Source organism: Nerophis lumbriciformis, linkage group LG05 (assembly GCF_033978685.3).
Source record: "Nerophis lumbriciformis linkage group LG05, RoL_Nlum_v2.1, whole genome shotgun sequence".
In the NCBI taxonomy this organism is placed as follows: domain Eukaryota; kingdom Metazoa; phylum Chordata; class Actinopteri; order Syngnathiformes; family Syngnathidae; genus Nerophis; species Nerophis lumbriciformis.
This window is the reverse complement of record NC_084552.2, coordinates 48,850,972-48,862,832: the sequence shown is the minus strand read 5'-3', so window position 1 is coordinate 48,862,832 and position 11,861 is coordinate 48,850,972. Positions and strand designations below refer to the sequence as shown.

The 11,861-nt window shown below is 44.2% G+C and overlaps 1 long non-coding RNA gene across 4 annotated transcripts in view; it reads left to right on the top strand.

Moving 5' to 3' along the window:
• The window catches only part of LOC133605658 (uncharacterized), a 140,421-nt gene that overhangs the window by 30,709 nt on the left and 97,851 nt on the right, over positions 1–11,861 (top strand). For 2 of the 4 annotated variants that reach the window (XR_012050474.1, XR_012050476.1), the window contains one exon: positions 4,375–4,748. The exons of 1 other annotated variant lie outside the window; for it this stretch is intronic. This is a non-coding gene — a long non-coding RNA (uncharacterized lncRNA). Of the gene's footprint in view, positions 1–4,374; positions 4,749–11,861 lie in introns of those variants that run through there. One more of the 4 variants, XR_012050475.1, reaches the window with a different exon arrangement.

Genomic DNA, 11,861 nt, shown 5'->3' with positions numbered 1-11,861 from the left:
TGAGCTCAGGCCCAACGAAGCCGACGCCGTTTCTGGGTGTTGTTGATAAACGATTTTCGCCTTGCATAGGATAATTTTAACTTGCACTTACAGATGTAGCGACCAACTGTAGTTACTGACAGTGGGTTTCTGAAGTGTTCCTGAGCCCATGTGGAGATATCCTTTACACACTGATGTCGCTTGTTGATGCAGTACAGCCTGAGGGATCGAAGGTCACGGGCTTAGCTGCTTACGTGCAGTGATTTCTCCAGATTCTCTGAACCCTTTGATGATATTACGGACCGTAGATGGTGAAATCCCTAAATTCCTTGCAATAGCTGGTTGAGAAAGGTTTTTCTTAAACTGTTCAACAATTTGCTCACACATTTGTTGACAAAGTGGTGACCCTCGCTCCATTCTTGTTTGTGAATGACTGAGCATTTCATGGAATCTACTTTTTTACCCAATCATGGCACCCAGCTGTTCCCAATTTGCCTGTTCACCTGTGGGATGTTCCAAATAAGTGTTGGTTGAGCATTCCTCAACTTTAACAGTATTTATTGCCACCTTTCCCAACTTCTTTGTCACGTGTTGCTGGCATCAAATTCTAAAGTTAATGATTATTTGCAAAAAAAAAAAATGTTTATCAGTTTGAACATCAAATATGTTGTCTTTGTAGCATATTCAACTGAATATGGGTTGAAAATGATTTGCAAATCATTGTATTTTGGTTATATTTACATCTAACACAATTTCCCAACTCATATGGAAACGGTTTGTATATATATATTTATATATATGTATACATATTTGGTCATTTCCCAACCATCAACTTTTTGTCTCAATTTACAAATACAACTATTTTGCAACGTATTTCCAAAAGCAGTTTTAAATGACATGTACGTATAATCAACGTTGTATCAATGTCTTGTGCCTGCTGGGCTGGCTTTGCGTTTACCAGGGCCTCTTGAATCCTGCGACTTTGCATAGTGTAGCATGTGTAGCGATTCCTTGTCCTCCAGTGTTAATGATACGTGTAAGAAAGAGGAGAGGATTAGTGACTTTGAAGCGGATTTGCACTGTGAAGGCACCGTATGCTTAGAATGGGCAAAATAAGTAAATATTACATCTTGTTAGGAATGTGCCTGTTATTAAATGACATACTTTAGCGTGTATATACAGCAGAACGGGGATTTATATGGCCCCATTCGTCGAGGTTTACCTGACACATGAAGCGTGACACATTGCGGGTTGCACTATCCACTTTAGCCGCCAGACGGCAGTAGAGAGTTGAATATCTTAACATGGGTTTTGAGGCAATTACAACTTTGTCGATTGCATTGTAGAGTGGCGCTTTCCATCATTTTCAGCAGACCGCATTGCAAAATCATGCGAGATCCGCCCAGGAATGGGGGCCATATGAATCTCTTCCCTACTGTAAAATCTTGACGGCGGTGTTTGGATGTTTTTTTAGAGCGCCTTATAGGTGGAAGAGTTCGACTCCTATTGACTCCATTGTTAGCTGACTTGTATTTGTGTTTATCAACGAGCTGGAATGCATAGAAAAAACACATACGTGTTCTTGTCCTACATAAGGATTGTGAATGATAAGCAAACCCCCCCCACCCCCGCCCGCCCCAAAAGTGCAGTTTCCCTTTAAGAGCATAAAGTGGCCAAGTGTGCGTCTGGTGGTCCACCAGGCGACGGCAACGTCTCCCAAAAGCCGAGGACACTTAAAAGCGTGGGCGGGAACCAAACACACTGTGCCCAGCGAATCATCCTGCCAGGCTTTTAGTCATCTAATTAATTGCTCGGCTGATGACAGAAAACAATTCCAGCGTATAATCACCAATCAATTAGTGTTTACTACAAAGTGGGAAGGAGGCCGCGAATACCGCTCCTTAAATTACACTTTGCAACATTCAGGGCGTGTGCGGCTGTCGATCAATTCCTCGCCGCCCGGTCCTGCGGCTGTTGCCATGGAAACTGTCCACTTATTTCCCACGATCAATTCCGGCAATTACTCGTATCACAATACTGCTATTTTCTCCGCTCCGTTCGCCCAACTTGGTTTGCACCGCCGGAGATTACGTCATCAAAGTGACACCTACTCGTTTATTTTCCATTACGGTCAAATATAGAGGCTAAACCAAGTGGCTGTTTTAAAAGAGACAGTCCAATGTGTAGATTTGTTATACGCTTTTACCTTTTCACCTAATGTGGCGAAATAAAAGATTAAAAAAAAAAAAAGGAACACGTTCTCTTCATCTGCAGGCAAACATGGCAGAGCGTCGATGCGAAGCATCAATAACAAATGGATCAGGCGACACAACACTGTTTACTCGCGGCCGAGTCATGTTTGTCCAACGTGTCATGTCCTTCACCGCGCCCACTTATGAATTTCCACGCCTCATGCCTACCAAAATGGCCTTGGGAGAGCGTAGAGGGATCATCACCTGGACAAAGTGCGCCTTATTCGCCGGCTGAGACTCAGGAGTGTGCCGCATTAGCGCCGAGCCTTCACAAAGGCCTATTGAAAAGGCATCCAGTGACGGCAGCGGCGTAAAAAAAAAAGAAGCTCACTTTGTTATTTGCCAAGGTAGCTGCGTCTTTTCATCAAGCGAGAGACGCGGCGTGCCCACCAGAGAGCGAGGAATAATGCGCTGCTCTGTCTTTATTAGGGAGATGGCTTTCATTCACTGGTTGAATGCCGGCCGTGATTGCTGCTTGAATACGTGCAACAGGCTTGATTTGCTTGCCCGCGTTCGGGCTTACAAAAGGAGTGTGCATCGAGTTCGGTAGACATGTGGCCCCTCTCTTGGGGTCATTTGAAAGCATCACTTCAGTTTCCATGGTGGCAGTCAAATTGACACGGACCAGCAGAATTGATCTCTGCTGGCATTGATGGTGCAGGTCACACAACTCAATATGACTATGGCCGGGTATGAACAGGCAGGCCCGGCCCTAACCAATCTGGCGCCCTAGGCAAGATTTTAGGTGGCGCCCCCCCACATCGGCAGTGACGTGTATATACTCACAAGAAACCGAATAGCTTTGTCTTTGAACTTTTTTTTTATTTACAACTATACCTAATATATAAAGGGGTGGAAAAGTGACTATTACCTGCAGGGCAAACATTAGCTAACCAGAAGGCAATAACAATGTAAACAAAAAACACCTGCTTAAAATATCTAATACAAATGTCCCTGAGGAATGTAAGGTGGGAGTACTGTAATTACCTAACGTTACATTATTATTTTCCATAACAATTTAGCCCCCTCCACAATATTAACCCGACGTTAAAACAGAACTAGCTATTTATTGATTAGCAATTGCCGAATCATGTAACATTAGCTTAATGCTAAAAAGCTAGGTTACTATCACATTCTGTAACAGACAAATAATTTCATGTAGGCATACCTGCTACCTCTGTCTTTTCTCGTTTCTCCTCCTCTTCTTTTCTCTTTTTTCTTCCCTGGGCACCTGACAGTTTTGGCCGTTTTGACAGCTTGTGTTGATTTTTTGATGTGGTGACGTCCAAAAAGAGTCATGATACGGGAAGGGAGGGGGCTCACCGTGCAGGGGGGGGGGGGGCGTAATGTTGTAACAAATAATATTTCTATTAAATAGGTTTTACTTTGCATTTTAATTAACGTGGGATTATTTTTTGTATTTAGAAATAATAGTACCGGTACCAACTTTTTTTTTTTTTTTTTTTTTCTCCAACATTTGTGGCACTGGCGTGGCCTATGCCACGGGCCGGCCCTGTGAACAGGGCCCGTGGCATAAACACTCTATGCCAGGGGTGTCCAAACTGCAGCCTGCTGGCCAAGTGCGGCCCGCAGACGTGTTCATATTGGCCTGCGATGTCAAGGCCCGGACACACTCATCTGTGCGCTCTGTTTATTGCGCCTCCAAGAGCGCACCTGTACGCGTCACTCCGACTGTATCCGGCAGCTGCAGTCAATCTGCAATCAGCGCAACTGCCGGTGATGATCTTCCTGGGCTTCTTAGGGGTGGCATGGCGTAGTGGGTAGAGCGGCAGTGCCAGAAATCTGAGGGTTGCAGGTTCGCTCCCCGCCTCTTACCATCCAAAATCGCTGCCGTTGTGTCCTTGGGCAGGACACTTCACCCATGAATGATGAATGAATGAGTTGTAAAAATGAATGATGGGTTCTCACTTCTCTGTGAAGCGCTTTGAGTGTCTAGAAAAGTGCTAATAAAATCTAAACCATTATTATTATTATTAAGTGCAGACCTGCGTTACGGGCCAGAGCGTAACCATCCGTTCGTGTACCGTAAGCCGACTAATCCTGCTCTAAGCTCACTTTTGCTCTCTGTGTTTTCTCTCCCGGCGTATTTGATTTGGTCCCGTGTCTTCCTTGTCCTCCCCAGCAGTCTGCCTTCATTCCCGCGTCAACGAGCTGTGCGTCTCGTCAGTTCTTGTTTCTCTGCTTCCCGGACTTCCTCCTCGATCCTCGATCCCCGCTTGGACACAGACCTTCTTCGCCCCCGCTATAGCCCCCAACTTCCTGCCGGCTCACGGACCTCCGAGCTCTGCCTTGTCCCTCCTGATCTTCCGCCTCTTGTTCAACACTCACGGTAACACTCAACAGTTAATTCCTACAAATAGTCACACACCATACACTCTCTTGGATTTTGTCACACACCATTGTTTTTGTCACACACCATTATCTAGTGTATTAATAGTATTGTTTCTTATATAATATATATTATATTGTTTATATATAATAAATCATACAACTTTACTGCCCCCTTGTGGTCTGTGTCGTCTATACTCCCCCCGGTAAACATAACATGCGAGACATCAATCAATCAAAGGTTACTTATATAATCCTTAATCATAAGTGTCTCAAAGGACTGCACAAGCCACAACGATGTCCTCGGGTCAGATCCCACATCAGGGCAAAAAAAAACTAAACCCAATGGGATACAATGAGAAACCTTGAAGGAGACCGCAGATGTGGTATAACCCCCTGGGTGACCGGTGCAATGGATGTCGAGTGGATCTAGTTAATAGTGTGAGAGTCCAGTCCATAGTGTGGCCAGCAGGGCAGAGACGTCCCCAACTGATGCACAGATGAGTGGTCCACCCTGGGTCCCGACTTTGACATCACAAGGTTAATATGGAATCTGGTTCACGAGGTGCCTCTAACCTCAGGAAGGTGAAGCAGTGCACTGTCAACACCGTGTATGGTGGGGATGGTGTAGTGCTGGACTCAAATCGGAATGTTGTGGATCGGTAAAGCGGCTACTTCGAAGAGCCCCCCAATCCTACCTACACGTCTTCCTATGAGGAAGCAGTGTCTGGAGAATGTGTGGTGTGTTCTCCCATCTCTGAGGCTGAGGTAGTTAAAAAGCTCCTTGGTGGCAGGGCCCCGGGGGTGGATGAGATCCGCTTGAAGTTCCTTAAGACTCTGGATGCTGTGGGGCTTGGTTGGCGAGATTCTGCAGCACTGCGTGGACATCGGGGGTGGTAGACCAGGGTGGTGGTTCCAAATATCGTGGGATCACACTCCTCCGCCTTCCCGGTAAGGTCCATGCAGAGGAGACTACGTCGGATAATTGAACTTCGGATTCAGGAGTAGCAGTGTGGATTTTGTGGCCCAGCTCTATACTTTCGGCAGGGTCCTCAAAGTGCATAGGGGTTTGCCCAACTAGTAGTCTGCATGTGCTTTGTGGACTTGGAGAAGGCAGTCTCATTCGGGAGGTCCTGTGGGGAATGGAGTACCAGACCGCCTGATTGTGGTGGCCCGCTCCCTGTATTCTTGGTGTCAGAGCTAGGTGTGAAATTTCCGTCTGTAAGTCGGGCCCATTTCCAGTGAGGGTTGGACTCCGCCAGGGCTGCCCTTTGTCACCGATTCTGTTAACAACTTTTATGGACAGAATTGCTAAGTGCAGTCAGGGCAATGAGGGGATCCGGCTGCAATATTAGGTCTCTGCTTTTTGTAGATGATGGGGTCCAGCTGACTTCTTTTGACCAGGATCTTCAGCACTCACCGGATCGGTTCAGTGCGACTGGGGTGAGATTTAGCACTTCCGAGTCCAAGTCCATGGTTCTCGCCCAGAAAAGGGTGGAGTGCCATTTCCTGGTTGAGGAGGAGATCTTGGTGAATTTAATAGCACATACAAATATGCATGAAAACACTCTTACACACATCACACATGGGACGGTTTAGTAAGTATAAACAGTTTTAGTTATACTGTAAAACTTGCAACCGCTGCTTGGAGTGATGCATGAAGAACCCATACAAATAGAAACGCTATGAATGGCTAAAAGACTGAACAGCACTTAGGTTACAAAAAAAAGCATCACTGATAAATGGAAGGACACTGCAGCACCTGCCGTAAGTGAATTTGTCCAAAAGATGGCGCCCTAGCACAAACAATAAAACACCCTGCCAGTGTTTTTGCTTGTTGTTTTCTACAACAAAGATGTTAGGGAGCCCAAAAAAAGTCTGCGGGCTATCGAGCATTTTCTATTCGGGCTCCAGTACTCTGGAATGCCCTCCCGGTAACAGTTAGAGATGCTACCTCAGTAGAAGCATTTAAGTCCCATCTTAAAACTAATGTGTATACTCTAGCCTTTAAATAGACCCCCCTTTTAGACCAGTTAATCTGCCCTTTCTTTTCTGCTTTGCCCCCCTCTCCTTCGTGATGATGCCCTAGCTGTCCAAAGTTGGGAACCAGGGTGGACCACTGATCTGTGCATCAGACGGGGACGTCTCTGCGCTGCTGACCTGTCTCCGCACAAGATGATCTCCTGCTGGCCCCACTATGGACTGGACTCTCACTATTATGTTAGGTCCACTATGGACTGGACTCTCACTATTATGTTAGATCCACTATAGACCGGACTCTCACAATATTATGCTCGATCCGCTCGACGTCCATTGCACCGGTCGCGGTCCCCTCCAAGGTTTCTTATTGTCATCCCATTGGGTTGAATTTTTTCTTGCCCTGATGTGGGATCTGAGCCGAGGATGTCGTTGTGGCTTGTGCAGCCCTTTGAGACACTCGTGATTTAGGGCTATATAAGTAAACATTGATTGATTGATTAGGGAGAAGACGCAGTGGAAGTATAACCATGACAATACGACCGCCCACGAAACGGCGCACCCTGAAGAAAACATTAACATTATCTGTTTTTCTTTACCAAAGAACCACCATTACATGTTAGACCGTGAGGAAAGGTTTTAAATGTAGAAACAAAATCATAGTATGACCCGTTTCAATTAATAAATAAAGCAAAACTTACATTGTAAAATCCCTTTCCTGTCCGTGTAGCATCCCTATGTTGACAATATTTTTGCAGAACTGGGCGCACGTACAGTGGGCAGCACGGTGGAGAGAGGGGTTAGTGCATGTGCCTCACAATACGAAGGTCCTGGGTTCCATCCTGCGCTCGGGATCAGTCTGTGTGGAGTTTGCATGTTCACCCCGTGACTGCGTGGGTTCCCTCCGGGTACTCCGGCTTCCTCCCACCTCCAAAGACATGCACCTGGGGATAGGTTGATTGGCAACACTAAATTGGCCCTAGTGTGTGAATGTGAGTGTGAATGTTGTCTGTCTATCTGTGTTGGCCCTGTGATGAGGTGGCAACTTGTCCAGGGTGTACCCCGCTTTCCGCCCAAGTGCAGCTGAGATAGGCTCCAGCGATTCCGAAATGGAATGGATGGGCGCACAAAGGATCCTCGGACATGAGAGGATGCAAAGGATACTCGACACCTTTACTTGTTGCTAATGGGAGAAAAGGACACATTTGTCAGTCTGATACCAAAGGGAGTTGGGACAGCCTTCGCGCACCGCGATGACGTCAGCACCCCACAAAAGCACACTGCGAAGGATCAAAAGCTACTGAGTTCCCTGCTTTATCCACATATCATATTTTAGTGTCGTGCGAAAATACAGATGTTTAAATGTCGTTTCTCCCCGAGGTCCTATTCGTCCCGCTCATATCCAGGCAGGCATATCTTTATTTCTTCATGCACACAAAAGTGAGGTCACCCTCTGATGAATACCCTGGCAACCTGTGAAGTGACATCATGCCAGGAAAGGCCCCGCCATGTATTGATTCTTGCGACCGATTCCCCTTTCTAGCTGGCAAGCGTCATGGCGACATGTAAAGAGGCATGCGGCGTGCAGATTACCAGCCCGGAAATAGATCAACCTTCTTTTGTCTCCTTTAGTTGTTGTTTTTTTCAATCGTAAATAAAAAAGCTTACGGCGACTTTGGTGGGGGTTGCGTGGAATGAAAATGGAGTGGCAGACGTCTGCATGGTCAACAATGGACGGAGACGCATTTGACCTAAGCTGCCTTTGATTTGGATCCTCTGCAGTGCACTGGTGAAGGAAAGGAGCCGGTTGTCAGAAAAAAAGTGTCGGTCATTAGATTTCCTCGCCAACAGCAGCTGCCAGAGCGCCGAGCAGACTCCCCTGTCCTCTCCGTGTTTACGCCTCGCCTTTGACAAGCTCGCCTGCTCTTTAAGACAAGCGCTGGAGTGCGTGTGGTAAAAATAGAGGGACACCGAGGACACGTTTTCTTGTTTTCGTCCTTCACACCGTCGAGTATGGTCATCGTCATTCTGCTCTGTAGATGGTTTGTTTACGATTGGAAAGAAATGTTTCATCTTTTGTTGTCATGTGGGTTGTTGTAGTTGTCAAAAGGTCCGAACGCTTTCACCAAGAGTGTGTGGGCGGTGTCGGCTTCACACCTTTCATCTGTCAACACACCCGCACGCACACAAGGCCAGAAGTGGTTCAACTGTGTACAATTATTTCGTTAGCAAAGGCATATCTTTTTTTTTAATTAACCTTTGTAGAAGAGCAGTGGCGGGCCGAGCATGTCTCACCTAGGCCTTGAGTGATGTCCTACTTAGTCCGACTTCACCTCTCAAAATACCGTAATTGATGTCACCACACGGACACGGCTGGAGATACTATACAGAAACCTACTTGCACACTACTGTCCATTGAAACCCTTCAACAGTGTACAAAACGGTCTATTTTTCGGCGCATTTAACATTCAATGGGCCCCATTCAGCAACCGTTCTTAAGAACAAATTTTGTTCTTGGGCCCATTTACGAAGTTTTTAAGGAGATTTTTGTATTCAACAATGTTTTCTTAGCTGGGATTTGTTTGTAGGTAAGAACAAATTTCTACGAGTACTCCAGAGCACTCTTAGGGTGGCCTATTTGTTCGTAAGTGTGACAAGTTCCCTTACTTCTATTGTCTAATGTTAAATTAATATCATTGATAGATAGATAGATAGATAGATATACAGACAGCAACACACCTAGGACACATTTAAATGAGTGCATACTTGCAAATGATACTCGGAAGTGTAAGAAAACAAAAAATATACCAACACACCGTCTTTCATTGATCCAATCTCCGGTCTGGGATTGTTTCACCGTTCAGAACAACATTGTTCAGCCGAGATCGGTTGCTTTTAGCAGTACGTGAAACATGCTTACTTATTTAAGAGCAGTTAGGCAATGGAAAAGCAAGCTATCTCCCAGCTGTATATTATTTAAATTGTCCTCTTTAGATTAAGCTAATGCAATTCAAGCATAAAAGTCATGGAACCCTGGTACGAGGTTCCTCCATGTCCCCACTTCAGCCGTAAAATAATTCCATAGTTTTCTGAAAAAACACAAAAGGAACTTTGGTTAACTGAAATTAAAATAATACCAAACCTTGTAAACTATTATAAATTACTTCATACTTATTTTTGTATTGTAAATAATCTTAGAAACCAGCATCCACTACAGAGATTTTTTTTTTTTTTGTCGTGTTTACGTTTCTCAGAAAAACAATAGCGCTGTAATGCAAAACACAAATGTCAACTGCAGAGGATATCACTTCTATTATATTTCACATTATTTATGAACTGTTTATTATTCATATGTTTTTTTATTTTATTTCAATTGTAATGCAGCTGAGATAGGCTCCAGCACCCCCCGCCACCCCGAACGGGACAAGTGGTAGAAAATGGATGGATGGATGGATGTATTCACGGGAAAATGACCCGGTTGCAGTTTCTCCCTGCTTTTCAGAAGTATAATGTTATGCTATTTATTGTTACATGTTTTATTTATTTTTTCCACCGCGACCCCGATAGGGACAAGCGGTAGAAAATTGATGGATTATTTTTTTCATTATTTATATATTTAGGTTTCTCATAGTCATTCACTTCGACGTCCCACTGGGGTGAGTTTTTCCTTGCCCTTATGTGGGCTTTGTACCGAGGATGTCGTTGTGGCTTGTGCAGCCCTTTGAGACACTTGTGATTTAGGGCTATATAAATAAACATTGATTGATTGATTGATTGATATTAGTGTTTTATTTGAGTTGTAATAATCAGATATATGCCTGCCAGCAGTTTGCAGTTTATTGAGAATCGATGGATCTTTGGTTGTCATTTTGTTGTTTTACTGTACGGAAAATGAACCAAACTGACCTTAATTCCCCGATTATGATGTACCTTTACACGCCTATGGCATAAGAACACAGCATCATCAAATAGAAAACATAAAATCACTTTAATGCAAAACCTCATCACATCTCACATTGTCATCAATCCACAACAGCAATAACAGCAGAGCATACATGTTGTTATAAGTCAATGTGCATGCCATAACTAATAGTTCTGCAATAATGTGATATCTTCGAGATAGTTCATAACGATGCTGCTTCTTGAGTCATTTGACCTCTTCCAAATCCAAAAAATGTGTTGTTTTTTCACACAGGAAAACATAAAAATACAGAAATCTAAAAATAGAAGGTAAACGGGAAGAAGCTATATTTAACTCCTCCGAGTCAGGTTAATATGATGGATGTGAGCCATGCGTCTTGTATATAATATGATATATTATATTATACATCATATTAGCAGAGCACCGTTATAGACTCCTCACTGGCCTCAAATGAGGTTTGGAGATCAGATCGATAACAAAACTCATTTTCATGCGTAATCAAACAACAATCAGGCTGCAAGACTCCATCTGCACCTAAAGTCTGCATGCTCCCCCTCCTCCTCATCCTTTACCTAATTCTTCTTCTTCTTCTTCTTCTTCTGAGAATAATAATAATAATATCCTCCATTCATGTTTTCTTTTTAGGTCAGACAATTCTGTCTCTGCTAAAAGATGAGCCCCTGAGAGGAGGGAGTGCACACCATCATGTGCGTCAGAGTAATTATGAAGTAACAAAGCCAAAAAACAGATTATTGGGTTGACAATTTGATTCGACACGATTCTCAAGATGTATCATTTGGTATATAAATTATGATAAAACATTTTCAAAACAGGTTACAAAAGCTCCTTTTTTCTGCTGAAATATGACGCGTAAATTAGTGCGGGGATAAAAAAAACAAAAAAACATCCTTAATAATAGAAATCGACTCTTTAAAATTTTCGAATCAGGGCAGAATCCTAATAAATCCCAATGGTTATCTGGATGGGAATACATTTTTCCCCAGCAATCTTACTTTATAATCAAATAGCATTTATGTTAATTGGATGCGGACACGAAACAGAGATTCTCAAACTGGTAAGCAGGCTCCGTCGAGTGCAGGGGTCAGCAACCCGCGGCTCTTGAGCCGCATGCGGCTCTTTAGCACCGCCCTAGTGGCTCCCTGGAGCTTTTTCAAAAATGATAAATGATAAATGGGTTATACTTGTATAGCGCTTTTCTACCTCCAAGGTACTCAAAGCGCTTTGAAACTATTTCCACATTCACCCATTCACACACACATTCACACACCGATGGCGGGAGCTGCCATGCAATGCGCTAACCAGCAGCCATCAGGAGCAAGGGAAAATGGAAAAAGATAGAGGGAAAAATATATTTGTTGTTT